The following is a 26,583-nucleotide window of genomic DNA, read 5'->3' as shown; positions in this document are numbered from 1 at the left end:
CTTTTAAAATGTTCTTTCCTTTATGAAATAACGATGCTAATAGGCAGTAGGTATAATACCTTATTTGGCAATATAAAAAGTTGGCAACCTAAATCTAATTTTTTAAAGGAATGGTTTATGAGTCTGTAAATGTCAAAAGTTCTAGTGCCTTGGATTAGCATATCTTACTGATAATGAATTAATTTGTAACCTCCAATTTCATGTGGGTCAGTTAGGTCTGTTTGTTAAAACAGTATTTATATTTCTCTGACTAGTCCTGCATAGACTTTAGAAAATTGACAGTGGAGACAGTAGTTGGATAAGAACGAACTTGTTATGTGTACAGAAATAGAGGACAGTTAAAAATGAAAGAAAAAAGAATTAATTTATAATATTCTAGTGTAGGAAAAATTGGTGTTCAGTCCTTTACCATATACTTGAGCTTATTATTCTTTCATTTATTCTTGGAAAAACATTGAGGACCATGAGAGCATAGGGCAGAGAGTCAGTATCTTCCAGGGATGATTGGGGAAGGCCTAGTAGAAATCACATTTGAACTGAATATTGAAGGAGCAGTAGGGAGGGATTTATATGTGGGGAAGGGATGGGAGAGGGGTGTACCCAACAGTAAGATAGGTGTGGGTAGAGGCACTGAGTAAGATGTGTTAAGGTAGCATACCAAATAACATAGTCCCAACTCCAGTGAACAACTTTCTTTATATTAATGCTTTCCAAATTCTAATGGATATGTATATGCTTAAAAATATACTTCCATGTTAATATACTGATACTTTATATATTGTTTTGTAGCTTCTTTGTTTCACCTAACAATGTGTTATGCATCTTTATAAATCAAGAAATACACCTATAAAACATTTTTTAACGTAAGCTTTGTTTAAAGAAGTTATTTTTTAACTAGATAATACATGTATAAGGTACAAATGCAAAAGATTCCAAAAGGGTATACAGTAAAAAGTATGTCTTTCTTCCTCCTATCATCTGTTTCCCTTCCTAGGATTCTGTCTGTTTTTATTAGCTGCATTGTATTTCTTTAAGTAACACTATTATTTAGTTACTAAATTCTCATACATTTAGATATCTGATATCTTACAAACAGTGATGAGATATTCTTGAAGCTAAAGTATTCAATAGATCTTCATTTTTTAAATATTGCTTTCTAGAGTAGAATTGCTGGATTAAAATATATTCTTAGGGTAGTGGTTGATGCTAGAAAGTTCTACTTCATTTTAGAGTTTCTTTAAGAAAACAATTTGGAACTCACCTGAATAGAAGTGATATAAAAGTGGTAAGAATAGATGAGATAGCTAAGGGAGAGAAAATAAAATAGTTGCAGAGATAAAAAAGGAAAGAGGGGGAGTCAGCTACTCTATGACCTTTAAATGTATAATGACTTCTTCCATAGGTAAATGTGGCTCAAGTCAGAGTCCTGAAGTCTGACCAGTTTATTCTTCACATTACTTTGTTTCGCTAATAGTAAATTTTCCCCTTATTAAGCAGTCTTTCTAGGCTTACTACTCCTGTACTTCATTGTAATATTTTTAACTCCTTGAAAATAGAATTTGGTCACCTTTTATTAAGCACCTATTGAAATTCCTTCTTTCCTTCCTTCATTATGTGAACATGCTAGGCCCTGTGAATGTAACAGTAAACAGAGACTTGGTTCTTGCATTCTTAAAACTCTGAAGGGACAGGTAAGAGGCAATTTCATTTCAATTTGATAAAGAGCTTTGGGTACACTCTGGAAGAGACACCTATCTAGATTTGAGGGATCTAGTTCAGTTTTCAAGAGAGTTTAAATCTAAAGGGAGTGGGGGCAGAGGGATCTGGGAGAGTTCCAAGCAGTAAGAACAGTATGAGGGAGGGTGTGAAGATCAGAATGCAGGGGTATTTGGGAGATGGAAATTTGGAGTAATAAGAGGAGTCAAATCAGAGTGGGTTTTAAAACTCTTAAGAAGTTTGGCCTAAGGGCAGTAAGAAATAGAAGAGTTATACATCGATGTTTTAAGACCACATTGCAAAAAGCAGAACTGGTTGGAAGGGCAAGAAAGAAGCAGAAAACCAGTCAGAATCCTTTGCTATAATCCAGATTAGAGAATAAAGAGTCTAGAACTATAGGGGTTATAGCAGGAATGGAGGGAAATATACAGGTTTGATCAGTAGGACTTGGTGTCTGAATGGAGGATGATTTAGGTGAGATAGAATGAGAAGCCAAGGATAGTTCTTCTGGTTCTCTGTCTTGGCCATTGTGGGAGTGGTAGTGCCATCACTGATGTAGAACAGTTCACTTGTGAGCTTGTTGAGTTCATGGTGCCCAAGGGACAACCAAATGGAGATGCCTAGTAGGCAATTGGGGTGTACTGGTCTATAACTCAGGAGATAGGTCCTGAATGAAGATATAGATTTGAAGTTGTCTTCTAGCCATTGAAGAAAAAGTTTATTTTTTGTAACTTTTTTATTTGTGTTTAGCTACTCTGCCCTAGTGCCTTTCCCCAACCCTGTCCTATTTTTCTCTGTAGCCATGGTGAATTATGTTTGCAATTTCTTGAACTTTCCAAGTTCTTACTTGTTTGTGTTTCTTATGTATTCTTCTCCCTTTGCCTGGAATGCTCTTCTTTCTTCCTCTCTTCCATAGATTCTTGTTTTCCTTATCTCAGACTCTTTCTTTTGGGACTCCTTCCTTCTTCCCACCCCATAAATGTTTGTGTTACAATCCAGGTTAGGTAAAGATGCCCTTCCTTTGAATTTTCATAGCATCCTGTGTGAGTCTATGGCGTAGCAATATATTACATAAAAGTTTGCCATTTTAACTATTTTTAAGTGCACATTTCAGGGACATTAATTACATTCACAATATTGAGCTATATTACCACTAGCTATTTCCACATTTTTTCATTGCTCCAATAAAAACTGTATGCCATTAAGCAATAACTCCCCATCTCCCCTATACCTGCTGGCAACCTTTAATCTACTTCCTATGTCTGTGAATTTGTCTATTCTAGATATTTCATGTAAGTGGAATCATACAATATTTGCCCTTTTGTGTCTGACTTATTTCACTTAGCGTGATGTTTCCAGTTCATCCATATTGTTGCATATATCAGAACTTTGTTCCTTTCTATAGCTGAGTAATAACCCATTGTATGTATATGCCACATTTTGTTTATCTATTCATGTGTGGATGGACGCTTGGGTTGCTTCCATTTTGGTAGTTGTGAATAATGCTACTTGGAACGTTGGTGTGCAAGTCTTCACATCTCTGCTTTCAGTTTTTCTGGGTATATACCTAGGAGTTGAATTGCAGGTCATATAGTAATTGCATGTTTAACTTTTTGAGGAACTGCCAAACTGTTTTCCACAGCAGCTACTCTATTTTATACTCCTAACAATGATAAATGAGGGTTCCAGTTTCTCCACGTCCTTGCCAACACTTGTTATTTTCCGTTTCAAAAATAATAATTATTATTAAGCCACACCTAGTGGTGTGAGAAGAGGTATCTTGTGGTTTCAATTTGGATTTCTCTAATGACAAGTGATTGTGAATACCATTTAATATGCTTACTAGCCATTTGTTTATCTTCTTTAGAGAAATATCTACTCAAGTCCTTTGCCCATTTTTAAATTGGGTATTTGCATCTGTTTGTAATTCATTGTAGGACTTCTTTATATATTCTAGATTTTAAACCCTTATCAGATATTTTCTCTCATTCTGTGGGTAGTCTTTTTTTCTCTCTTAATAGTATCCTTTGGGCTACATAACTTTTTAATTTTAATGAAATCCAGTTTATCTATTTTTTCTTTTGTTGCCTGTGCTTTTGATATTATATTTACAAAACCATTACCAAGTCCAAGGTCCTGAAGATTTGCCCCTATGTTTTCTTCTAAGGGTTTTATAATTTACCTTTTAGATTTAGATCTTTGATACATTTTTAATTAATATGGTATAATGTAAAGATCATTCTTTTGCATGTAGATAACCTGTTTTCCTAGCACTATTTGTTGAAGAGACTGTTCTTTCTCCATTGAATGTACTTGGCATCCTTGTCAAAAATCATTTGACCATAGATATAAGGTCACTTCTGTAAGATTATATCTGGGCTCTCAGTTCTATTCTATTGGTCTACATATCTGTCCTTATTCCAGTACCATACTGTTTTGATTACTGTAGCTTTGTAGAGAATTTTGAAATTGGGAAGCAAGCATGAGTCTTCCAAGTTTGTTCTTCTTTTTTTGAGATTGTTTTTCATAATCTGAGTCCCTTGAAATTACGTATAAATTTTAGGATAGACTTTTCCCCCCCTGTTTCTCCAAAAGCAACACTGGGATTTTGATAGGGATTGCACTGACTCTGAGACTGATTTGTATAGCATTGTCATCATAACAGTATTAAGTCTCCTAATCCCATGAATAAGGATATCTTTCCACTTAATCAGATGTTCTTTAATTTCTTTCAGCAATAGTTTTCAATATACAGGTCTTGTGCCTTCTTAATTAAATTTATTCCAAGTATTTTATTCTTTTTGATATTATTGTACATGGAATTGTTTTCTTAATTTCCTTTTCAGATTGTTCATTGCTATTATATGTTTGTACAACTGATTTTTGTATGTTGATCGTGTATCTTGCAATTTTGATGAATTCATTTATTGGTGCTAATATTTTTTGCAGAACCTTTTATGGTTTTCTGTATATGTCGTCTGTGAATAAAGATAGTTTAACTTCTTTTGTAAACTGTCTACCTTTATTTATTTTCTTGCTTTACTGCCTAGAACTTCAACTACTTTGTTGAATAGAAATGAAGAACGTGCGCATCTCTGTCTTGTTCCTGATCTTAGGGGAAAAGTATTTAGTCCTTCGTCATTGTGTGTGATGTTACTCCAGAAAAAGAAATAAAAATAAAAAAGAAAAGTTTTCTGCAGTTTTATTGAGATATATTCGCACACCATAGAAACCATCTGAAATATACAATCAGTGGTTCACAGTATCATCACATAGTTGTGCACACAACCCCATGATCGATTTTAGAACATTTTCATACCTCACAAAAGAAATGAAAAAAAAAGAAACCCCAATCCTCCCATACCCTTTTTCCCACCCCCATTATTGACCCATAGTATTGGTATGGTACATTTGTTACTGTTGATGAAAGAATATTAAAATACTACCGTTAACTATAGTCCATAGTTTGCAGTAGATACATTTTTGCCGTATACCCCTCAATTATTAACTCCTTGTAATAGTGTCATACATTTGTTCTAGTTCATGAAAGAACTTTTTAATATTTGTGCAGTTAATCACAGTCATTATCCATTACAAGAATCACTGTGTTATACATTCCCATGTTTTTCCTCCAACTTTCCTTCAGTATCTTAAATATGTCGTAACACTGCTTTCTTGCTTCCATGCGGTCTGATCAGTGCTTAGTATTATTTAGCTTCCCTTGTGTGTGGTGATTTGCTTTTCTCTTGCTGCGTTCAAAATTTTTTCCTTCTCTTTGACATTATACAGTCTGATTAGTATGTGTCTTGGACTATGTTTGGATTTATTCTGTTTGGAATACATTGGGCTTCTTGGATTTGCATATTTATATCTTTTATAAGGGTTGGGAAATTTTTAGCCATTATTTCTTCGAATATTCTTCCTGGTCATGTCCCTTTGCCTCTCTTTCTGGACACTCATGATGCATATGTTTGTGCATTTTGTGTTGTCAGTTATTTCCCTGAGACCTTGCTTAAATTTTTCCTCTGTTTGAATCAGTTGCTCTGTTTTCTAGCTGGCAGATTTATTCTTCTGCCTCTTTAAACCTGCTGTTGTCTGTTTCCAGTATATATATATTTATATAAAATAAACTTTTTTTGTTGTATAGTATAACATATATACAAAGCAAAGCAAAGAAATAAAAAAGCAGTAGTTTTCAAAGCACTCTTCAAAAAGTGGTTACAGGATAGATCCCAGAGTTTGTCATGGGTTACCATGCGATCCTATCATATTTTTCCTTCTGGCTGCTCCAGAATATAGGAGGCTAGATGGCTTAAATACTGTTTTATCACAATTGACTTATTTTTTCCTTCTTTTCTTGTGAATAATAACATATATACAAAAACGCTATAATTTTCAAAGTACAACACCACAATTAGTTGTAGAACATATTTCAGACTTTGACATGGGTTACAGTTTCATAATTTTAAGTTTTTACTTCTAGCTGCTCTAAAATACAGGAGACTAAAAAGAGATATCAATTTAATGATTCAGCATTCATATTCATTTGTTAAGTTCTATCTTCTATATGTAATTCTGCCATCACCTTTGATCTTTCCATACCTCTCTTTGGGGTTGTTTGGGCTATGGCAATTCTAAATTTTTGATATTAGAAAGGTCTGTCACTAATATGGGGTAGGTAGATGAAACTATCTGATGTTCTGGAGAAGCTGGGCTAGGTTACAGGACTTACCTGGACCAGGGACCCATCTGGAGGTAGTAGGTTTCTGGAAAGTTATTCTAGTGCATGGAACCGTTGTGGAATCTTATATATATTGCCCTAGGTGTTCTTCAGGATTGGCTGGAATGGTCCTGATTGGGTGTTGGCAGGATTATGATAGGTAGCAAGGACTACCTGAAGCTTGCATAAGGGCAACCTCCAGAGTAGCCTCTCGACTCTATTTGAACTCTCTCTGCCACTGATACTTTATTAATTACACTTCTTTCCCCCTTTTTTCCAGTATATTTTGAAATTCTTTTTTTTACCTACAGTATCTTTTATTTCCGTAATGCCTGTTGTTAAACTATGTATTTCAAGTTCTTCTTTATGCCCTTCTAGTGTCTTCTTAATATGCATTATTGTTTTTTTAAATCAATTTTCTTGAGACATATCACATACTATATGATAATCCGAAGTATACAATCAGTGGCTCACAGTATCATCATACAGTTGTGCATTCATTATCGCAGTCAATTTTAGAACATTTTCATTACTCCAAAAATAAAAATAAAAAAGAACACCCCAAACATCCCATAGCCCTATTATCCCCTATTATTTATTTTAGTCTTTATTTTCTTATTCATCTGCCCGTTCACTGGCTAAGGGGAGTGTCAGTCACAAGATTTTCACAATCACACATTCGCACCATAAAACTATATGGTTATATAGTGAACTTGAAGAATCAGTGCTACTAGATTACAATTCAACAGTTTCAAGTATTTCCCTCTAGCTATTCTAATACACTAGTAACTAAAAAGGAATACCAATATAATTCTTAAGAATAACCTCCCAACTCTGTTTGAAATCTTTCACCTACTGAAACTTTATTTTGATTCTTTTCATCCCTTTGGTCAAGCAGTCTTTCTCAATTCCATGATGCCAGGGCCAAGATGATGCCCAGAAGTCATATTGCATGTTGTCAGGGAAATGATCTTTGGGAGTCATGTCCCACATAGTGAGGTAGGGCAGTAAGCTCATGTGTGGAGTTGGCCTAGAGAGAAAAGCCACATCTGAGCAACAGAAGAGGTTCTTGGTGTGTGTGTGTGTGTGTGTGTGTGTGTGTGTGAGAGAGAGAGAGAGAGAGAGAGAGAGAGAGAGAGAGAGAGAGACTCTTAGGCATAATTATAGGTAGGCTTAGCTTCTCCTTTTCCAGGAGTAAGGCCAAGTCCTAAGATTGAGGACTTGTTTTATTAAATTGAAGTCCTGAATGCTTATGAGAATATCAGGGATTCCCCAAGTAGGGAAGTTTAATATTTCTACATTCCCCCCAAGGGGACTTTGCAAATACTTTTTTATTTTCTGCCCAAATTATTCTGGGATGTCTCAGTGTATTACATTAACTTGTAAAAATAATAAGATCTCATTCCCTGTTCAAAGTTCCACGTAATTATGGTGTTCAAATAAACTGACCATACAAGTTAATTGAGGTAATGTTGCTGCAGAAAATATAAATTTTGTACCAAATAAATGTCTCTATCTTCAGTCTCACACAGAAGTTAAAAATTTAAAATACAGTTAGTATCATCTTTTACCCTGTATTCTAATTTACCTTAGTCCTACCCAGATCAGCTTCATTCATGTCTCTAATTGAAGTCTGAACTCTTTTTCAGCTTCTTTCCCAGTTTCTGTACGGGATAATGCTGACTTTAAGAGCTGCAGAACTCTAGCTCTGAGACTCAGGTGTCACACAGATACTAGAACTTCCAGGGGATGACCAGATTATACACAAAGAGTCAACATCGCAGAATTTAGAAATAACAGTTAAAACTCTCAGGAACAGATGTGATTGCTGTAAGAGTTTGCAATGTAGGAACCTTTAGAATAATCCTTATTGAACGTTCTGTACTCCTTAATCATCCATTGCCCAGTCTCTGCCCAGGTTCTATCCCCTGATAACCTATGCTCTCACGTTCAACTCTCAGAGTTTGCACATTATAGTAGTCCAGATTAGTGAAGACTTAATATTTGTCTTTTCGTTTTTGGCTTTTTTCATTCAACCTAATGTCTTCATGGCTCATTTACCTAGTTGCATGTCTCACAACTTCGTTCCTTTTTAAAAAAATGCAGTTTATTGAGATATATTTACATACCATATAATCATCCAAAGTATACTATCAGTGGTTCACAGTATCATCATGTGATTCTGTGTTCATCATCACCATTGATTTTTTTTTTAAAGAAGTTACTGAAAAGAGTTTACTTAAATTCATAGTTCATGATTTAAATGGGCATAAATTAGGAATATGCTGTGAGAAACCAAAACAAATATCGGAGTATACATCTAAAAATAATCTTTAGTTGCTAAAATGATTTGATAATGAATTTTGGCACACAGTTTATCACTTCTTAAACCAGTCTATCATCAGGATCACCACTGATTTTTGAATGTTTTTATTACTCCAAATACAGTACAAATAAGATAAAAAATAATAGTAAAAACACCCAAAACATCCCATACCCCCTATCCCCCCCATTACTTATTTATTTTTTGTCTTTATTTTCTTACTCATCTGTCCATATGTTGGCTAAGGGAGTGTCAGTCACAAGTTTCTAACAATCACACAGTCGCACCATAAAGGCTATATAGTTACTCAGTCATCTTCAACAATCAAGGCTACTGGATTACAGTTCATCAGTTTCAGGTATTTCCCTCTAGTTACTCTTAAAACACCAAACACTAAAAGGAATATCTGTATAATACATAAGAATAACCTCCAGAATGACCTCTATTTGAAATCTCTCTGCCACTGAAACTTTATTTTGTTTCATTTTTCTTCCCCCTTTTGGTCAAGAAGTCTTTCTCAATACCAGGATACCAGGTCCAGGCTTATCCCTGGGAGTAATGTCCCATGTTGGCAGGGAGCTTTCCATCCCTAGGAATCATGTTGGGAAGGTAGCGAGATTATTTGCAGAGTTGGCTTAGAGAGAGAGGCCACATGTGAGCAACAGAGGAGGTTCTCTGGGGGAGACTCTTAGGCATAATTATACATAGGCTCCTTTGGAGGAATACGTTTCATAAGGTCAAGCCCCAAGATTGAGGGCTTGGTCGATTAAATTGGTAGTCTCCAATGCTTGCAACAATATCAGGTCTTCCCCAGATGGGGCAGTTGTAGATTTTCTCATTTTTCTTCAGTCCCTCAAAGGGAATTTGAAAATACTTTTTAAAAAAATTTTATTAGAGAAATTGTGGGTTTATAGAAAAATCATGCATAACATACAGGATTCCCAAGTACAACCCTATAATTAACACCTTGCATTGGTTTGGTACATGTGTTACAATTGGTTAAAACACATTTTATAATTGTGCTGTTAACTATAGTCCATGGTTTAACCTAGGGTTTATGATTTGTGTAGTGCAGTTTCATGGAGCTTAAAATTTTTTATCCTGTTACTATATAAGTAATGTATCATTCCCCCTTTTTAGTGCAATTTTATTGAGATATATTTACATACCATATAATCATCCAAAATATACAATTAGTGGTTCACAGTATCATAATGTAGTTGTGCATTCAGCATCATAATCAAGTTTTGAACATTTTCATTTCTCCAAAATAGTAAAAATAAGAATAAAAATAAAAAGAACACAGCAAAAATCCCATGCCCCTTATCACTCCTTATTTATTTACTTATTGTTATTTTTTAATTTTTAAAAATTTTTAATTTAAAAAATAATTGTATTTAAAAAAATATATTTTCCTTTATTTGGAAATAGAGATCCAGTTTCCCAGCACCATTTAGTGAAGAGATTATTCTTTCCCAATTGAGTGGTCTTTTGATGCAGAGGTTCTGAGGTCTTGATTTGAGGGATGGGCATCATAGATTCCTCAAGTGAAGTCAATCCTTAAATTGCTTGACCCATCACGAAATAATTCTTAAGTTTCATGATTGTTACTCATTTATATTTGTAAGTAAAGAAAATGAATACATTAATAATATGCTTAAAGATAAATGTTATAAGACTTCGGAGCTGTGTATTCCACTCCTACAGAGAATGGAGGTTACATGTTCTGGTGAATTAAGGCTTTCCAAAGCCATTTACCTAAGTCCAGGGGAAGAACAATGGATAATAAAACCCAGAGGACAGGGTGCACAGGTGATTCATTGGTAGAATGCTCGCCTTCCATGCGGGAGACCTGGACTCAATTTCTGAAACATGCATCCCCCCCCCCAAAAAAAACAAAACAAAACACAACAACCCAGAAGATACATACCAGGTTCCAAGGCCATATACCTTTTTTCTCTCTCATATGCATCCGTAAAAAGTTAGGAAAGTGGTAATTTTCTTACTGCTGTGAAAAGAACAGAACTGAATTCAATTGAAAATGGGGAGGGTATAGCACATCCCAATATGTTCCTTCCTCATTCATTTCCTACCCTTTAAACAAAAAAACAGGTTTACTTTATCTTTGCCTTCATTAAATAATTCATGACATTTTCTCTGTCTTTGACCTTTTTCCAGAGATCTGGTTTTCTTTTTATCTAACTGCCTGTTATCATCTACCACAGGGTGTCTCACCAGTGCTAGAATATCAGCTGTCTGAACCCAGATACATCAGTCTCAGGAGATACAGTTCCTCTTTCTACCTTTTCTGTCCCATTCAGTGTTATAACCACCCTCTCAAGCACCCATAGTCCTCTTTGGCTCTTAAGATCCTACTTTTGGATTTTCTCTTTTTATTCATCAAGTTATATTTACATTGTTATGGAGCCTATTAACTTGTCACTTAAGGGTAGGGTGTCAGTTTTTCATCTTTGCTTACTACTTTATGCCCAGCACCATGCCTAATGTAAAGGACAGCCTCACTTTTCTAGAATGAATGATTAAAAATTAAGTGTTTAATGCTTTACTTGGTCTTCATGTACTATTGAATATATTTTCCATGCTCAGTTCTCTTAATACTTTTTCTTAACCAAGCAAGCACCACAATATAGTTAATTCACAGATTCTTGACCATAGCATTTCTTGTTGTATGGTTTGAGAGGCATATATTTAACCTTCCTGCTTGAGAGCCAGATTGGATACACAGGACTATTATGTTTTTTTTTTTTTTTTTTTTTTAAGAAAGAGGGAGGAAGGGAAGGAAAGACAGAGAGAAGGAAGGAAGGAAGGAAGAAAGGGAAACATCTTTAAACATTTTCTTGTTTTATTGTATTTTGTTTGTTTGTTTGTTTTTTACATGGGCTGGGGCCGGGAATCGAACCGAGGTCCTCCGGCATGGCAGGCAAGCACTTTGCCCGCTGAGCCACCGCGGCCCGCCCCTATTATGTTTTTTTTTTATTTTTACATGGGCAGGCACCGGGGGCTATTATGTTTTTATGGCAATTTAAAAAAAATTTATTAATTAAAAAAAATTAACAACAAACAAAAACATTAACATATCATTCTGTTCTACATATATCATCAGTAATTCACAATATCATCACATAGTTGCATATTCATCATTTCTTAGAACATTTGCATCAATTCAGAAAAAGAAATAAAATGAAAACAGAAAAAAAAAGATAATACATACCATACCCCTTACCCCTCGCTTTCATTTATCACTAGCATTTCAAACTAAATTTATTTTAACATTTGTTCCCCCATTATTTATTTTTATCCCATATGTTCTACCTGTTTGTTGACAAGGTAGATAAAAGGAGCATCAGACACAAGGTTTTCACAATCACACAATAACACTGTGAAAGCTATATCATTATACAGTCATCATCAAGAAACATGGCTACTGAAACACAGCTCTACATTTTCAGGCAGTTCCCTCCAGCCTCTCCATTACATCTTGGATGACAAGGTGATATCTACTTAATGTGTAAGAATAACCTCCAGGATAACCTCTCGACTCTATTTGGGATCTCTCAGCCATTGACACTTTGTCTCATTTCACTCTTCCCCCTTTTGGTCGAGAAGCCTTTCTCAGTCCCTTGATGCCAGGTCTCAGTTCATTCTAGGGTTTCTGTCCCACGTTGCCAGGAAGGTCCACACCCCTGGGAGTTATGTCCCACGTAGACAGAGGGAGGGTGGTGAGTTTGCTTGTTGTGTTGGCTGGAGAGAGAGGCCACAAAAGAGGCCACATCTGAGCAACCCCTCTCTTGGGGGTGATTCTTAGACTTAAATTTTAAGTAGGCTTGACCTATCGTTTGTGGGGTTAAGTTTCATATGAACAAACCCCAAGACTGAGTGCTCAGCCTATAGCTTTGGTTGTCCACACTACTTGTGAGAATATCAAGAATTCAACTTGGGGAGGTTGAATTTCTCCCCATTTTCACCATTCAACTTGGGGAGGTTGAATTTCTCCCCATTTTCACCATTCTCCAAAGGGGACTTTGCAAATACTTTTCCACTCATTGATCGAATCAATCTGGGATTCATCGGGGCATCACTCTGGACAAACCAACAAAATCTCATGTCCTACCCAAGATTCCAAGTACTTATGGTGTGCAATCAAGCTATCTACAGAAGTTATATTAGGAAATGCACTAGTCAAAATGTAAATTTTTTACCAAATAAACATTTTTTGCTTTAGTCTCACACATAAGGTGACATTTTAAAATATTAATTACCATCTATTTTCAGCACCCTGCAGTAATGACATTCCTTTGTTCTTCCTCATTCAAAAACATTTTTAAAATTTGTACATTTAGTCACTATTATTATACCCTTTAGCCATTCCTAGATTATACCATCTCAGTCTTTATCATCTATCTTTCTTTCTGATTTCATTTATGCCGCCAGCCCTTCTCCCTCTATCATTCTCATATGCAGCTTCATTCAGTGTTTTAACATAATTGTATTACAGTTAGGTAGTATTGTGCTGTCCATTTCTGAGTTTTTATATTCAGTCCTGTTGCACAATCTGTATCCCTTCAGCTCCAATTACCCACTATCTTACCCTATTTCTATCTCCTGATGGTCTCTGTTACCAACAAAATATTCCAAGTTTATTCACTAATGTCAGTTCATATCAGTGAGACCATAAAGTATTTGTCCTTTTGTTTTTGGCTAATCTCACTCAGCATAATGTCCTCAAGGTCCATCCATGTTGTTACATACTTCATAACTTTATTCTATCTTACAGCTGTATAATATTCCATTGTATGTATATACTACAGTTTGTTTAGCCACTCGTCTGTTGATGGACATTTTGGCTGTTTCCATCTCTTCCCAATTGTAAATGATGCTGCTATAAACATTGGTGTGCAAATGTCCATTTGTGTTCTTGCCCTTATATCTTTTGGATAGATACCTAGCAATGGTATTATATGGCAATTCCATATTCAGCTTTTTGAGGAACTGCCAAACTATCTTCCACAGCAGTTGCACCATTTGACATTCCCACCAGCAGTGGATAAGTGTGCCTCTTTCTCCACATCCTTTTCAGCACTTGTCATTTTCTGATTTATTGATAATGGCTTTCTGGTGGGTATGAGATGAGATCTCATTGTGGTTTTGATTTGCATTTCTCTAATGGCAAGGGAAGTTGAGCATCTCTTCATGTGCCTTTTGACCATTTGTATTTCCTCTTCTGAGAAGTGTCTGTTCAAGTCTTTTTCCCATTTTGTAATTGGATTGGCTGTCTTTTTGTTGTTGAGTTGAACAATCTCTTTATAAATTCTGGATACTAGACCTTTATCTGATATGTCGTTTCCAAAGATTGTCTTCCATTGTGTAGGCTGTCTTTCTACTTTGTTGAAGAAGTTCTTTAATGTGCTAAAGTGTTTAATTTTGAGGAGTTCCCATTTCTTTCTTTCTTCAGTGCTCTTGCTTTGGGTGTAAGGTCTGTAAAACCTTTTTATGGCAATTTTAGTTAACTTACTTCACCTTTTATATATTTATATATATTATATATTTCTGATTTTACTCTTCCTTATTTTTAACCAGGTTTTCAAAATAGAAACTGTCACTATGACATAAGATACTATTGCTAGAACATCAGTATAGTTCAGCTACTTCTTTTCCCAGAAAAGTGTGGCCACTCTTTGCATAAATGTGTAATCCATATAAATTTTATTTATATGGATTACACAAACAGTAGAGAAGTCCTTCCCTTCCTTATGTATGTGCGTGTGGCCCATGGAAATTAGTAATTCCATATATCGTTTGCACACAGAAGGTAAACTATGTATTGGTTGACTCTTAGAGGATTCCAGGGAAAGATGTTTGCCCTTTCATATCTACTGTTCACTTAATTATTTCAGTATGTCTCTGTGCGTCTCAGTATCCCCGACACTCAGTCTGCTTTTTGTTGTTGTTGTTAACATGTGCCTCTCATTCCAGCCACCTTATTCCATTTCTGCCACATGGATGACAAAAGAACCCCTTTGTAGAAATTAAAGATAGTAATTAAACATTCCTGCATTTATGATACAGGAATCAAACTGGCATCCTTAGGGAGTTTAATAATGATTATCTAACATTAATTGCCACAGTAACTACATGTCTGATATTGTTGAAATGTAATACATCAGTTTTACATTGTAAAATTATTTGCCACCAAAAGATTTAAGGAAAATGATAATAAAAATTGTGTTGCTATTTAGAGTGACCAGTATTTTTTTAAAGAAATATCCTGGAGGACTCAAATGATTAGGTGGCTACATTGTCTTGGGAATCAGGACACCAGAAGTTGAATAACAATTTTATCACAGATTTGCTTGGCAATTATGGAAAGAGGAGTGTTTTCCAATCCTTATGAAAGGCAAGTGAAATATATTGGCATCAATAAGTCTGTGAAACAGACTAACAAGGTGTAATGGATGTAGTATTCTTTAATCATTGGGAGAAAAATATCCTCTCATGTTTGTATATAATTATAGGTAAGATTTCTCAGTCAGTAATAGAAACGTTCTAGGAACCCTAGTACATGTTTTTTGTTGTTGTTGTTGGTTTTTTTTTGGGTATAGTGGGGGTCACATTTCATTCTTTTTCCATGTGAGTATCGCATTATTGCAACACCATTTGTTGAATTTATGTTCGTTTGTTTCGTTTTTGTTTCTTTCCTTCTTTGTTTTAGGAAGCGCTTGGGCAGGAATGGGATCTGGGTCTCCCACATGGCAGTCAAGAATTCTACCACTGTACTACCCTTTCATTCCATTGTGTTTTCCTTTTTAAAGAAGTTACATCGTTTTACGTGAAGCCTACTTGGCAGTAACTTTTCTTGCTGCAGTCTGTGTTCAAATCATCAGAAATATAGACAGAAGATTTTCTTGCATGCATTTATAGTTCTTTTTTCCAGGGCTAACTTAAACTTACTGGGTGCCACACATTTTCACTCTCAGCACTTTGAAAATGTTCATCACTGGGAGGCTGAGTCCACACTGCTGGGTAAACAGGTAGCCCTTCCCTGTGACAGGGCCATCTCAGCAAACCACACTTTCTCTGGACATGGAGGCAAAGCTCCACCCAGTGGAGGTGAACATCTAGGCTTTTCATTCTGTGTTTAAGGGGCCAACTGGTCAGAAAAGATACTTTTAGATGGCCTCTCTTAACTAACCAGCCACAGCATAGTTATCTTTGAGATGACTAATTCGTGGTGGCAGTTCTTCTTCAGCCACCTCCATCTGGGTCACTTAACTCCAAAGAAAGGGCCAGTGAAGTTTGGGGTTTCTCTCTCAGCTGGGAGGGAACATGGTGACATCTGCTAGCTTTTTCTCTTCATTTCGTAAGGCTTCCCTGGGGGTGTTTTTCTTCTGATCTCTAAAGGTCTCTGGCTGTGTAGGTTCTGTTGGCTCTCTTGGCTCTCATCATTCCCGTTTAACCACATTCAGATATATATTTCAGTACTGTTGATTATGTTCACCATGTTGTGCTTCCATCATCACCATCCATTATCAGTGCATTTCCATTGTTCCAAATAAAAGCTCTACAATTTTTAAAAGAAAATAATTATAAAAATAACAGTAAAAGGAATACCCAAAACGTCTCATCCACCCCTATTGTTTATTTATTCATTATGTCTTTTTTTTTCTTATTTATCTATCCTTACACTGGATAAGGGAGTGTCAATCACAAAGTTTTCACAATCACACAGACATGAAATGCGCTATAGTTATTCAGTCATCAAGAATCAAGGCTAAAAAAAAAAGAATCAAGGGTATTGGATTACAGTTCAGCAGTTTCAGGTATTCCCCTACTACTATAATACATCAAAAACTGAAAAGGGATATCTATATATTGCACAAGATTAGTCTCCAGAATGACATCTCAACTCTATTTGAAATCTCTCAGTCACTGAAGCTTTATTTTGTTTCATTTCTTTTCCCCCTTTTGGTCAAGAAGGTTTTCTCATACCCATGTTGCCAGGACTAAGCTCATTCCTGGAAGTTATGTCCCACGTTGCCAGGGAGATTTACACCCCTGGGAGTCATGCCCCAGTAGGAGGGAGGGTAGTGGGTTCACCTGTGGAGTTGGCTTAGAGAGAGAGACCATATGCAAATCCTTTCTTACCTTCTGCCCAAATTACTCTGATGTATATTGGAGCATCACACTAAACTGTACAAAGCAACAGATTTCACTTCTTATTCAAGGTTCCATGTAATTATGGTGTACAAATAAACTGACCATACAAGTTAAATTAGATGGTGTGCTACAGAAAATATAAATTTTGCACCAAATAAACATCCCTTCCTTTGGTCTCATCCAGAAGTTGGAGTTTTAAAACAGTCAGTATCACCCTTTACCCTTGAGTCTCATTTACGTTAGTCCTAACTAGATCAGCTTCATTTATATCTCTAGTTGAAGTCTGATCTCGTTTTTAGCTTTATTAACAGTTGCTGTATGGGTGATGCTGACTTTTGTAGGTGCAGAACTCGAGCTTTTTTTTTTTTTAATTTATTAATTAAAAATATAAAGAAACAAAATAAAGCAACATCCATAATCAGTAATTCACAATATCATCACTTAGAGAACTCTAGCTTTGAGTTTCATGTGTCACACAGATACTGGAAGCTTCGACAACCAGATTATATACAAAGAGCTTAGCATATCAGAATTTTAGAAATAACCGTTTCAACTCAGGAATAGATGTGACTGCTGCGAGAGTTTACAGTCTAGTAACCTTTACAATAAGACCCTACCTCCCCACCTCGAATTCAGTTCTCAGAGTTTGCGCATTATAGTTCATATTAGTGAGTCATTACAATATTTGTCTTTTTGTTTCTGGCTTATTTCACTCAGCATATTGTCCTAAAAGTTCATTCACCTATTTGTGTGCCTCACAATTTTGTTCTTGTAGCCACTCAGTATTCCCTTGTCAGTATACACCACAGTTTGCCCTTCCATCCATCAAGGATGTACCCTTAGGCCACCTCTGTCCTTTGGAAGTCATGTATAAACACTGCCGTAAACACTAGTGTCTAAATGTCCTTTTGTGTTTCTGCTCTCCATTTTTCCAAGTATATACCTAATAATGGATTCATAGAATTGTATGGCAAGCCTATACTTAGCCTACTGTGGGACCACAAAACTGCCCTCCATTGTTGCCTGGGTTTGTATTAGGGCATTGCTTTGATAGTTGGTTTGTCAATATTTCTTAGCTAAAACAAGGGCAGGTACCCATGCATGGGGTGTAGATCAGCTCCGATGTGCCTGGGATAGGGTCCTTTCATAATGGCACAGTAATCTAGAGCTAATATGGTAGCTCCATGATGTCAGTAACCTACATTTCTGTTCTGTTCCTCTCTCATCCTTAGGGTATCATCTGCTTTGTCCAAGCAGCTCACCATGATATCTATCTTGTAGAAGGGCAGCTGTTGCAAGAAATATTGAAAGAAGTCTTTAGTCTGAATCTGCCTTTAAGGGGATAACCCAGAATTGCCTACATCATTTCCATTCACAGGCCATTAGTCAGAGTTTTGTAATAACATAGTCACAGTGGCTTTCAGGAAGTCTGGGAAATACAGTCTTTATTTTATTTTATTTTTAATTTATTTACTAATTAAAAAAATAAACAAAATAAAACAACATACATAATCAGTAATTCACAATATCATAACTTAGTTGCCTATTCATCATTTCTTAGAACATTTGCATCGATTTAGAAAAAGAAACAAAAAGATAACAGAAAAAGAAATAAAACGATAACAGAGAAAAAAAAGTTATACATACCATACCCCTTACCCCTCGCTGTCACTGATCACTAGCATTTAAACTAAATTTATTTTAACATTTGTTCCCCCTATTATTTATTTTTATTCCATATGTTTTACTCCTTTGTTGACAAGGTAGATAAAAGGAGCATCAGACACAAGGTTTTCACAATCACACAGTCACATTGTGACAGCTGTATCATTATTCAATCATCCTCAAGAAATATGGCTACTGGAACACAGCTCTACATTTTCAGGCAGTTCCCTCCAGCCTTTTGTTATTATGATATTTCATATCATAATAACAAGATGATATCTACTTGATGCATAAGAGTAACCTCCAGGATAACCTCTCGACTCTGTTTGGAATCTCTCAGCCATTGACACTTTGTCTCATTTCCCTCTTCCCCTTTTTGGTGTAGAAGGTTTTCTCAAACCCTTGATGCTAAGTCTCAGCTCATTCTAGGGTTTTTCTCAATCCCTTGATGCTGAGTCTCCGCTCATTCCAAGATCTCTGTACCACATTGCCAGGAAGGTCCACACCCCTGGGAATCATATCCCATGTAGAGAGGGGTAGGGGGGTGAGACTGCTCGTTGTGTTGGCTGGAGAGAGGGGCCAGATCTGAGCAACAAAAGAGGCTCTCTTGGGGGTGACTCTTAGGCCTAAGTTTTAAGTAGACTTGACCTATCCTTTGCGGGGTTAAGTTTCATATGAACAAACCCCAAGACTGGGGGCTCTGCCTATAGCTTTGGTTGTCCACACTGCTTGTGAGAATATCAGGAATTCAACTTGGGGAAGTTGAATTTCTCCCCATTCTCACCACTCCCTGAAGGGGGCTTTGCAGATACTTTTCCACTCACTGATCGAATCACTCTGGGATTCATCAGGGCATCACTCTGGACAAACCAGCAAAATCTCATGTCCTACCTGAGATTCTAAGTACTTATGGCGTTCAACCAAACTATCTACATAAGTTATATTAGGAAATGCACTAGTCAAAATATAAATTTTGTAACAAACATTTTTTGCTTTAGTCTCACACATAAGGTGACATTTTAAAATATTAATTACCATCTATTTTCAGTACCCTGCAATAAGGACATTCCTTTGTTCTTCGTCATGCAAAAACATTTTTAAAATTGTACCTTGTACATTTCACTATTATTATACACTCTAGGCATTCCTAGATTATACCATCTCAATCTTTAACATCTATCTTTCTTTCTGATTTCATTTATGTCCCTGACCCTCCTCCCTCTATCATTCTCACATGTAGCTTCATTCAGTGTTTTAACATAATTATAGTACAGTTAGGTAGTATTGTGCTGTCCATTTCTGAGTTTTTGTATCCAGTCCTGTTGCACAGTCTGTATCCCTTCAGCTCCAATTACCCACTATCTTACCCTATTTCTATCTCCTGATGGTCTCTGTTACGAACAAAATATTCCAAGTTTATTCACTAATGTCAATTCATGTCAATGAGACCATACAGTATTTGTCCTTTAGTTTTTGGCTAATCTCACTCAGCATAATGTTCTCAAGGTCCATCCATGTTGTTACATACTTCACAAGTTTATTCTGTCTTAAAGCTGCATAATATTCCATCGGATGTATATACCACAGTTTGTTTAACCACTCATCTGTTGATGGACATTTTGGCTGTTTCCATCTCCTTGCAATTGTAAATAATGCTGCTATAAACATTGGTGTGCAAATGTCCGTTTGTGTCTTTGCCCTTATGTCCTCTGAGTAGATACCTAGCAATGGTATTGCTGGGTCATATAGCAATTCTATATTCAGCTTTTTGAGGAACCGCCAAACTGCCTTTCACAGTGGTTGCACCATTTGACATTCATTTCTTGATTTCCCCCTCAGATTGTTCATTACTAGTGTATAGAAACACTACAGATTTTTGAGTGTTCATCTTGTAACCTGCCACTTTGCTGTACTCGTTTATTAGCTCTAGTAGTGTTCCTGTGGATTCTTCAGGGTTTTCGATATATAGTATCATATCATCTGCAGACAGTGATAGTTTTACTTCTTCCTTTCCAATTCTGATGCCTTGTATTTCTTTTTCTTGTCTAATTGCTCTGGCTAGAACTTCCAACACAATGTTGAAGAACAGTGGTGATAGTGGACATCCTTGTCTTGTTCCTGATCTTAGGGGGAAAGTTTTCAGTTTTTCCCTATTGAGGACGATATTAGCTGTGGGTTTTTCATATATTGCCTTTATCATTTTAAGGAAATTCCCTTGTATTCCTATCCTTTGAAGTGTTTTCAACAGGAAAGGATGTTGAATCTTGTCAAATGCCTTCTCTGCATCAATTGAGATGATCATGTGATTTTTCTGCTTTGATTTGTTGATATGGTGTATTACATTAATTGGTTTTCTTATGTTGAACCATCCTTGCATACCTGGGATGTATCCTACTTGGTCATGATGTATAATTCTTTTAATGTGTTGCTGGATTCGATTTGCTAGAATTTTGTTGAGGATTTTTGCATCTATATTCATTAGAGAGATTGGTGTATAGTTTTCTTTTTTTGTAATATCTTTGCCTGGTTTTGGTATGAGGGTGATGTTGGCTTCATAGAATGAATTAGGTAGCTTTTCCTCCTCTTCAATTTTTTCGAAGAGTTTGAGGAGAGTTGGTACTAATTCTTTCTGGAATGTGTGGTAGAATTCACATGTGAAGCCGTCTGGTCCTGGACTTTTCTTTTTGGGAAGTTTTTTAATGACTGATTCAATTTCTTTACTTGTGATTGGTTTGTTGAGGTCATCTATTTCTTCTCGAGTCAAAGTTGGTTGTTCATGCCTTTCTAGGAAGTTGTCCGTTTCATCTACATTGTTGTATTTATTGGCATAAAGTTGTTCATAGTATCCTGTTATTACCTCCTTTATTTCTGTGGGGTCAGTGGTTATGTCTCCTCTTCCATTTCTGATCTTATTTATTTGCATCCTCTCTCTTCTTTTTGTCAATATAGCTAAGGGCCCATCAATCTTATTGATTTTCTCATAGAACCAACTTCTGGTTTTATTCATTTTCTCAATTGTTTTCATTTTCTCAATTTCATTTATTTCTGCTCTAATCTTTGTTATTTCTTTCCTTTTGCTTGCTTTGGGGTTAGTTTGCTGTTCTTTCTCCAGTTCTTCCAAGTGGACAGTTAATTCCTTGATTTTTGCTCTTTCTTCTTTTTTGATATAGGCATTTAGCACAATAAATTTCCCTTTTAACACTGCCTTTGCTGCATCCCATAAGTTTTGATATAGTGTGTTTTCATTTTCATTTTCCTCGAGATATTTACTGATTTCTCTTGTAATTTCTTCCTTTACCACTGGTTGTTTAAGAGTGTGTTGTTGAGCCTCCACATATCTGTGAATTTTCTGGCGCTCTGCCTATTATTGATTTCCAACTTCATTCCCTTATGATCTGAGAAAGTGTTTTGTATGATTTCTGTCTTTTTAAATTTGTTGAGACTTGCTTTGTGACCCAGCATATGGTCTATCTTTGAGAATGATCCATGAGCACTTGAGAAAAGTTGTATCCTGCTGTTGTGGGGTGTAATGTCCTATAAATGTCTGTTAAGTCTAGCTCATTTATTATCATATTCAAATTCTCTGTTTCTTTATTGATACTCTGTTTAGATATTCTGTCCATTGATGAGAGTGGAAATTGAAATCTCCAACTATTATGGTAGATGTATCTATTTCCCTTTTCAGTGTTTGCAGTGTTTGCCTGATGTATTTTGGGGCATTCTGGTTTGGTGCATAAATATTTATGATTGTTATGTCTTCAGGTTGAATTGTTTCTTTTATTAGTACATAGTATCCTTCTTTGTCTCTTTTAACTGTTTTACATTTGAAGTATAATTTGTTGGATATTCGTATAGCTACTCCTGCTCTTTTCTGGTTGTTATTTGCATGAAATATCTCTTCTCAACCTTTCACTTTCAACCTGTGTTTATATTTGTGTCTAAGATGTGTTTCCTGTAGACAGCATATAGAAGGATCCTGTTTTTTAACCCATTCTGCCAGTCTATTTCTTTTGATTGGGGAATTCAATCCATTAACATTTAGTGTTATTACTGTTTGGGTAGTACTTTCCTCTACCATTTTGCCTTTTGTATTTTATATGTCATATCTAATTTTCCTTCTTTCTACACTCTTCTGCACACCTCTCTTCTGTCTTTTTGTATCTGACTCTAGTGCTCCCTTTAGTATTTCTTGCAGAGCTGGTCTCTTAGTCACAAATTCTCTCAGTGATTTTTTGTCTGAAAATATTTTAATTTCTCCCTCATTTTTTGAAGAACAGTTTTGCTGGGTATAGAATTCTTGGTTGGCAGTTTTTCTCTTTTGTAGTTTAAATATATCATCCCACTGTCTTCTCGCCTCCATGGTTTCTGCTGAGAAATCTACACATAGTCTTATTGGGTTTTCTTTGTATGTGATGGATTGTTTTTCTCTTGCTGCTTTCAAGATCCTCTCTTTCTCTTTGATCTCTGACATTCTGACTAGTAAGTGTCTTGGAGAACGTCTATTTGGATCTATTCTCTTTGGGGTGTGCTGTACTTCTTGGATCTGTAATTTTAGGTCTTTCATAAGAGTTGGGAAATTTTCAGTGATAATTTCTTCCATTAGTTTTTCTCCTCCTTTTCCCTTCTCTTCTCCTTCTGGGACACCCACAACACATGTATTTGTGTGCTTCACATTATCATTCAGTTCCCTGAGTCCCTGCTCATATTTTTCCATTTTTTTTCCCTATAGTTTGTGTATCTTGTCGGATTTCAGGTGTTCTGTCCTCCAGTTCACTATTCCTAACCTTTATTCTTGAAATCTACCATTGTAGGTTTCCATTGTTTTTTTCATCTCTTCTACTGTAACTTCATCCCCATAAGTTCCGTGATTTGTTTTTTCAGTCTTTCCATTTTTTCTTTTTGTTCTTTCCTTGCCTTCTTCATATCCTCCCTCAGTTCATTGATTTGGTTTTTGATGAGGTTTTCCGTGTCTGTTCGTACATTCTGAATTAGTTGTTTCAGCTCTTGTATCTCATTTGAACTATTGGTTTGTTCCTTTGACTGAGCCATATCTTCAATTTTCCTGGTTTGATTTGTCATTTTTTGCGGCATCTAGACATTTAATTACCTTAATTAGTTTATTCTGGAGATTGTTTTCACTTCTCTTACCTAGGGATTCTTGCTAGATGAATTTGTTGTCTATCTGTTCTTTGACCATCATTTCAGCTTTTTCCGGATCTCTAGCTTAGGTTTTGTTTAACAGAGGATAATTTTTCAGTTCTTGTTTTCTTGTTTCTTGCCCTCCTTGTATGGTGCCTTTTCCCTCCCCACCCTTAGGAGGGTCTATGTAGGTATTATAGACTCCAGCTGGGGTTTCTCGGACTAAACTGGCCTCCTCTCAGGGGGAAGGAGTCACCTGCATCAGTTTTCCCTGAGGTTGAGACCCAGAAGGTTAAAAGACTTTCCTGTGAAGTCTCTGGGCTCTGAATTTCTTATCCTGCCCAAGTATGTGGCATGTCTACATATGGGTCGCACAAGCAAAAGATATTGCAGCACTGTTAACTTTGGAAGACTCTCCCTGCTGGGCGCGTGGTGGACACGGAGGAAAGGTTGTAGGCTGGTTTTAATGGCTTCAAATTGCCAAGCCCTGGGGTCTGAATTCCTTGAGAGAGGGATTCCATCTGAGTTGGGCTTCACCCCTCCCCTGGGGAAGGCACAGGTGGAAGACAGCCCTGAAAGCAGTCTGTTTCTGCCTGTGCTTGGGGCAGTTGCAGCCTGCGAAGTCCCGCCACTGAATCCAGTGGCTGCCAAGTCTCTGTAGAAACACAGCCACTAAAACCTCTGTTTCCTCCCCCTTTCCTCTTTTTCCGTGAATCCAATGAGCAAACTCTGCTTGACCAGGTTTAGAGTCTCTTTCCTTTCCCTCTGGGAAGCCGCCTGTGTGGAAGGGGTGCTGGGCGCTGGCCACCGCAGCTTGGGGAACTCATGGTTTTGGGGAGGCTTGCATCCGGTCCAGCTGGTCCAGACTGGGGTATGCTGTGTGTCCGGTCACTGACGTGGCTGCAGGAGCTGTTCTGTACTGTTTCTGGTTATTTAGTAGTTGTTCTGGAGGACGAACTAAAATGCGCACATTGCTAAGCCGCCATCTTGACTCCAGAAATACAGTCTTTAGCTCACATGTGCCCAGCTAAAACTTCTTTAGAAGAAAAGGGAAATGGATATCGGAGGATAATTAGCATTCAGACATATTTTACATTCATCCTGTTTCTTTTATGTTGTTGTTTAAACTTTATTTGAGCAGTGAATATATGATTTTAAGATTTCTATACCTATATATTTAACTGTAATCTCTGAGTTTAAAGTGTAAACTTGAGAAGTCATTTTTTCACATTTTAAAAAAAGAGCAACTCAAACATGTTTTACTTTTGCTATGTTAATTATAATGTTCTTTGCAGTTTCAAGAGAGACTTAGTTTCTTTAGATAGAAATAATATGTGAATCATTCTACTCTTGAATGGTATATAATGACGATTGACTGACCTGATAGGAAATGTTGATGTAAAATCAACCAAAAATGGGGCAGTGTGACAGTGGCTCAGTGGCAGGATTCTAGCCTACCATTCTGGAGACCCAGGTTTGTTTCCTGGTGCCTGCCTATGCAAAAAAAAAAAAATCAACCAAAAATGTGAAAAATTCTTTTTAAAATTATTGTTCACAGGAGCTACTTTTAAAATCATGTATCAAATGATATATATAGTGATAGATATATACTAAGTACAATTTATGCTATCTATTTATTTTATTAAGATAAGCTCTTAGTTTGAGGATTAAATAAAAAGAGTCTCAGGGAAGTTTCCTCAGTTATTCCATACCTAAATGGCTTCACTCAACTCCTTACTATTAGTTGGTATGTAAGTTTAGTGAATTAAGCTAATTTTATTAGAGATCCACAATTTCTTATCAATAATTCAGAAATTTGAAAATCGCAGAAAAATCTGTCCTGAATTCCTTTGGTCACACAACTTAATCTGAACTGACATGATACTAGTTAAAATCATTATTTAGTGTGAATATCATCCATATGACTTTGGAAATATGAATGTTTTGATTAAAGGATGCTGCCCCAGAAACCACTGAGGATTTTAAATAATATGTGATATTTGTATCATATTCCTTTTCTAAATCTAGAAATTCTGAAAGACATCTGATATCATAGGTTTCAGATAAGAAATTGTGGGCCTGTGTTGGCCTAAGCAAAACTTCAAAATATCAGCAAAAGATAAATACACTACAGAAAGTATTATATAGTCACTCATACAAATGGAGAGAGACTTAACTAGGTATAGTTGTTTTTTTTTTTTTTGGATAGGAAGAAACACTGTGGGTGTGGTCCTTTTAGCTTTCTTTCTGGTCAAGTAGAATTATCACTCATAGAATATTGACCCTAGTTTTAAACCTCCTTGTCCCCATCCTTTTCTTCTGGCATGCCTGTACTGGGATAGGTGTTAGGGAAATGCACACAAATATGAGAAAGGGTTTGTTCTTCCTGCTAGATGTTTATAAACTAGCAGGAAGGCAAATAGGTGACCAGACAGAACTATTATAGAGGTTTGAATAGTACTGTGGTAATGCAGGAGAGGGAGCAGTGGCTATACTTTTATTTTGGAAGATTGCTTTTGCAACTTAAGAGATGATTTTTATCTGCACAGAAATGTAAAAGAATGTGCAAGCAATCGATGCTACTTAATGCATTCTTTATTTGCTCATGTGTGAGATGCCACAAATTAATCTTTCTTTGTTAGGATAGTCTTAAAACAGCTTTCAGGATAGATCTTGAAGGTGGGGTCAGAGATAAAGAAGAGCAAATTAAGCCTTCAAGGAGTTCATATCTTTATGATTTTCTACACTTTTTGCTGCCCAAGGTTAAATTTCAGAGTAAATAGTTTGTTTTTCTGGACTTTCCTCTTCCCAGTTTATATCCCATTCTCAGGGGTTTCCCTAGGTG

At 36.3% G+C, this 26,583-nt stretch overlaps 1 protein-coding gene across 3 annotated transcripts in view; it reads left to right on the top strand.

Annotated features, from left to right (window-relative positions):
• VIRMA (vir like m6A methyltransferase associated) overlaps positions 1-26,583 on the top strand; it is a 155,398-nt gene that overhangs the window by 1,255 nt on the left and 127,560 nt on the right. The gene's annotated exons all lie outside the window — the stretch shown is intronic.

The sequence above is a fragment of the Tamandua tetradactyla genome, chromosome 6 (assembly GCF_023851605.1).
Source record: "Tamandua tetradactyla isolate mTamTet1 chromosome 6, mTamTet1.pri, whole genome shotgun sequence".
Classification (NCBI taxonomy): domain Eukaryota; kingdom Metazoa; phylum Chordata; class Mammalia; order Pilosa; family Myrmecophagidae; genus Tamandua; species Tamandua tetradactyla.
Note: the sequence above shows the minus strand (reverse complement) of the source record. Positions and strands in the feature narration are given on the sequence as shown.